Raw genomic sequence first — 5,449 nt, forward strand, 5'->3', positions numbered from 1 at the left:
TGGGGATATAAGTTTCTAGCTATAGTTCAAGGTAACAGTTCCCTTGGCCCCTCTAGATCTGGAACAGAAGAAAAGGGGAAGCCAAGCCCTATTGATGTCTGCCTTTCTTGGAAAGTCTCATTTGGTGTTGTCAGACATAGTCTGCCTTGGGAATATGTTCTTTACTCATGAGCAAGAGGCTTTTTTCATTTTTACAGGTGATTTTTTTTTTACTTGTAATCAGCATTTACCCAGCAGAAATGCCTTGCCCTCATTGCTGAAATAGGGAGGACACAAAATAGGAGGACTGAGAGGACTGGATCTTTTCATTATGTGTGTTGTAAAGATAAAGGATAATTCTGTCTGGAGTAGAGTAGTGTTATGGGACATTTGGAGACACTGACCTCTCTGTGTTATGAGCTCTACAGAAAGTAGGTAGGCATTGAAACTAGCCAGTTTTGTGACTAGTCTGTGTTTCTGTATGAAACTGCTCTATGACATTGAAAAGTATAGATGTGGGACAGCTAGTTGGCGCAGTGAATAGAGCACCACCCCTGGAGTCAGGAGGACCTGAGTTCAAATGTGACCTCATATACGAGTGACCTTGGGCAAGTCACTTAACCCCAATTGCCTTGCTTTTCCCCCTCCAAAAAAAAAAAAGTACAGACTGTCTGGTTTAGGGGAATGTAAAGAGATAATCTAATTTAGGATTGAGAAATTCATTCTAATTTTACATTTCTCATTTTGCCGGGATACTAAAGCTGGTGGAAAAGTCATGTTATCTTGATTGAAATATCTGTAACTTGCCAAGAGAATTTTATGATGGTCAGGATAAAGAAAGAAAAGACTAAGATGTGAAATCGATTTTGCACACCATAGGCAAGTTGCTGGGGAGAATTGCCAATCGCACATTGTCCTGAGAAATCAGGATTCCTTCTTGGGGAGACTTGTTCTTGGCATGTGAGGAAGGTACTACCTGTGATGCTATTTTCTAAAGGCTTTATTAGTAAGACTTGAAGGATATGATTACAAATGATGGCTGACTAATCCCCCAACCTTCTTAACTCTACAAAAACAAAATCCCCAACTGCACTATTTTCCATGGAAAAGTAATCTACTTATTTCTTCAAAGATGAGTTGAATGTGAGTGATGATCATTTTTCAACAAACATTTACTAAACTTTTAGTATATGAAGCACTGCACTAGACACTGAGGCCCCTTATCCTAATCTGTATGCATGATTTTATATATGGAAATCCAAAGGCCAGTTTAATCACCAGATTTTTACCAGTCTACATTGTGTTACCTTTGGGAAGCTGGGTAAGAAAAATACATTGTCATAGAAAATAATGTATGTGATCAAAAGCCATAATTAGTCCTTGTAGATTTAATTCCATAAATAAGCGGATTGATGTTTTTCATTTCAATTGCTTATATAGAGAGCATAGTAGTAAGAGTTCCATCTCTTGGATAGTCTATCTCTTAAGTGCTTTGTAATTCTTTCCTTCCTCCCAATGTTGAGATGATTTAATCCATGATGATTTAATATGTAGGGAGTGGTAGTATATATTTCCAGGCTTCACTTAGGTTTTCATTTCATTTAGAAATATTCTTTCCTCTCTGGAGGCCCTGTGTACACACCACCTAAGTGTACATTAAGTAATTATAGAGATAAATTTACAGAAACAAAGAAATCCATAGTTGAGGGGAAAGCCTCCTGTTTCCTCAGGTGGTGACCCACAGCAGGGTACTTGGTGAGAAAATTATTCAGATCTGTTCCACACTGCACATGGTTCATTTAAGATGTGTCCTGTGTGTCCCCCCCCTTCAATTCCCCACAATCACATTTGAATTTCCTCTTTAGTATTTAGTGCTGTTTTCATAAAAAATATTGACACAGTTAAACTACATAAACTATTCTGATTACTTGCTATTGACTTTTGAAATTACTGGTGTTTTTAGGAACAATGGAAAACTGAACTTTTAAAATTCAAATGTTAGCTCCAAAAATAAAGGCAAGTTCAGTTCTACAAATTATTTTCTGCTGTAGTCTCCATTTAGACTGTTTCATCTCCCTGCTTACCCTCCGTGTGTCCTGCTCTGGGCTCTGTTCACTAGTATATAACTTCATAGTAAAGAAAAGATTTGTAACAGCTGAGATGTTTCCTTCTCTGGCAGACCATATACTCTTGCTGAGAAATACATAGCTTCCTGAAAAGTACATATCTTCAAATCTGAAACCTGGTGTTTGCAATTGCTCATAGAATTTATAGCTAGTGGGGTTCATTTTCCAACTCCCCCATAATTCCCTGAAAATGGATAATCTATAGATGTGGAAGAAAGAAGAATCAGGTGCTCCTTTGAATTCGGAGCCCTGATGTCTGATGAGGTAAAGTCATTTGTCTCTGCTGAGTTATCCCTTATAATTTCAGAGATTCCCAGAAAATTAGATCAGGAAAGAGACTTTTAAGATATTCTCTTAGTCCACTCATTTTACAGAAGTGAAAACAGAGCCCCTGAGAATAGTCTAGAAACACTGGTTTGGTGAAGGAAATTACTATTTGTGCTCTGGAGCCAGTGTCAGTTCCAGGCGTACCAGGTTGTCCTTGGTTTACCACCCACTTGATTTAAAAAGGGTTAGGTGCACAAGGAAAGAAAGGGGGAGGGGATGGAGATTGGACATGGCTTTTGTTTAATATTTGGAGAAGAAAAGTTGCTTTAGGTGGAATGAACCTTTTTCCTGTGCTCTGTGAAAGACCTCTGTTTCAGAAATGAGAAAAAGTAAAAACAACTGCTCTGTTTGGTGTTAGCTATCTCTGTACACTCCAGGACAGCTCTTTCATCATGGCCTTTTTAATCTAACCTGGAGAAATGAAGTCACCATGATGGGCAAGCCAAGAGACCTCTTCCCCACCCCCACTTACTCAAACAAGGGCTTTTGAGTTTGGAGGAGTGGGAGGCTGCCAGGAATTAGGTGCAGGCCAGCCTCTGGCCTGGAATCCTGGATTCTGTGGAGAAGGAAAGTGCTCCCTTGTTGGCAACAAACTTCTCCCACAGTGGCCTCTGGAAGTCCCCGCGTCAGGGAGCTGGGTCAAAAGCTGCTAGGACATGACAGAACTGGATGGTGTCAGGTCACATTCACATTGTCTGGCATTGGTTGCTTAGGGAAGCTTTCATTCTCGCTTTGCTTTGCTTTCTTGTAATCAGCAGAAAATGAGTCTTTTGGGAGAAAACTTTCCGTTGAGTTATAGGGTATGAAATGCATGAAAGCCCAATCTTTCTTAATAGGAGATAAGAAACAGTCATTTTTCAGAACCCCAAAGCAGCAGCAGCCAGGATAGGGTTTTTCCGGGGAAAATTCGAACTGGATAAGCCCCTCAGTCAGAGAGCTACAGGATACAGGCCTCTGATTTCACTATCCTGGAAGCCTTCGGCAAGTCAGGTCGCAGGTCTCATCAGAAAGGGAAGAAAACAGAACTTGACTTTGGGCTTCTAATTGGGGCCAGAAGGAAAGTTTGGTGCTGGTCTCACCCCACAGAGCCCCTGCCTCATTTCCCAAGCACCCCATGCAGCTGGATTCTTGGAATGGTTGTTACTAGTGCTGCCTAAGTTTGAGCCTTTCTCTGGTTTCGGCAACTGGCCCTGGGAAATTCAACTTTGGCTTTCGGCCTCAAGAGTGCTTCACAGCTCTGACCTTTCTTACTCTTAGGGTTATTTGTTCTTGATAAGTAAGTGCGGGTGCTGCGGAGACAGCGAGAGCCTCACGGAGTTGGCCTTTGCTGGGATGAGCATAGGCTTGTGCTATTGAGTTCTTTCTGCTTCCAGCCAGACCAAGCTAAAGGAGGCTTGGGCTCTTTCCTACCTTCGCTGAACTCACACCGACCCGTCAGACCAACACGTTGCTCCCGTAACGTGTCTTTTTTCCTTTTGGCCGATAACAGTTTAATCAAGGACCGTAGGCCCTCCGGAGGGGATCTTGGCTGAGAGAGGCGGTGCAGAAGGCTGGTTAATTGATCATCTGCCTGAAAAACTTGATGAGACAGGATATGAAGAGGCGGAGAGGGGAGGACTGGCAGTCCCGAAGTGCTCCCCTCTCCTCTCCTCCCCTTCCCTTCCCTTCCCTCCCCTTTTACTCCCTCCCTTTCGATCCCCTATCGCCTGGTGGAGCCAACTTCAAATGCAGATCCTTGGGCACTTTTAGGGAGTCTGGCAGTCATCAGCCCAAGGGGGATCGACTGAGCTACGGGACCTCAGCTTGAAGGGGAGGCTGGGGCAGGGACCCCCTGCTGAGCACGGTCCTTCGGAGACCATGCTTCGAGGCTGCTCTGCCTGAGTGGGAGGCCCTGAGGGGGACCCGGCTCCTAGAGAGCCCAATGGTGAGCGGGGACCCCATCTGAGGTTGGGGGGGTGGTGAGGGCCCTGGAATGGGTCTCTTGAAGGAAGGGAGCTTGGGTTGAGGTTGGGTAATCAGGCTAATAGGTCCGGGTAGGAGGAGGAAGGAAACCACGACTGTTTGGAGGTCTGGAAAAAAGGACCCCTAGCTGGAACTTTGGGGCACTGGGATGCTGCCTGGAGAAAAGGTGGACTCTGGATGAGGTTTGGGAGTTGAGAGTCCTTATAAGCACCCCAGATTTTATGTGTTTGAGGCCAGAGTATACATCTTGGTGGACCAATCCCCCAAAACAGATTTGAGGAAATTGGGGAGAATTGGGAGAAATAGACTGCCTTTAATACTAGTCAGTTTTAAATTTTCTATCCTGTTACCCTTCGGGGAAACTCCTTGCAATGATTCCTGTAACCCAGCAGGAGCCCCAGGGCCCTTTTCCTGGCTAACAAATTGGCTTGTAGAAGGTCTTGCTGGGGAGGAGAGGAGGTTGAGTACGGACTCAGACCCTCTCTGGGACTGGATTCTCTGGCCTTCAGGATACAGTGAAAACAGTGTACAGTGAAGCCTGGTGGGCTGGGAGGAGGAATCTAAAGTGCCTCCAACTGATAGTGATGCATGTGTATGTATGTATGTCTCTGTTGAGGTGTAGGAAGTACGTAATTTGGGTGCATAGAGAAGAGGCACTCAGCACCAGATTATACCCTTGGAATCCACTGGGACTGCCCCTAACCGATGACTGCCTCCCTTTGGGTGGGTTGAACAAAGAACCCGGACCTGGCAGTGTTCTTTCCCCTCTCCTGTATGTAACAGGTTCTCAAGGTCCAGTGTCTCTCATGAAAGAAACTGTTCTATAATAACAGGCTGGAGCTCCAGCAGGATCTCACTGAGCACAGGCTGCACATCAAAGGTCCCCTTATCCAGCACTGTTTTCAGGAAACATGTCAATGTTCCCTCTCTAGGCAGATGACCTGTTCTTCCCTATTTTTTTTTTGTGGGAAATCTTGTATAATTGTCTTAACATGGTTTCTCCAGAGGATCTGAATGCACTTGTGTGGTTGAACAGGGTTTAACTTCTCTAGGGA

This window comes from Petaurus breviceps, unplaced genomic scaffold (assembly GCF_028583685.1).
Source record: "Petaurus breviceps papuanus isolate PSGF00001 unplaced genomic scaffold, PetGlider_PUasm1.0 90847, whole genome shotgun sequence".
Lineage (NCBI taxonomy): Eukaryota > Metazoa > Chordata > Mammalia > Diprotodontia > Petauridae > Petaurus > Petaurus breviceps.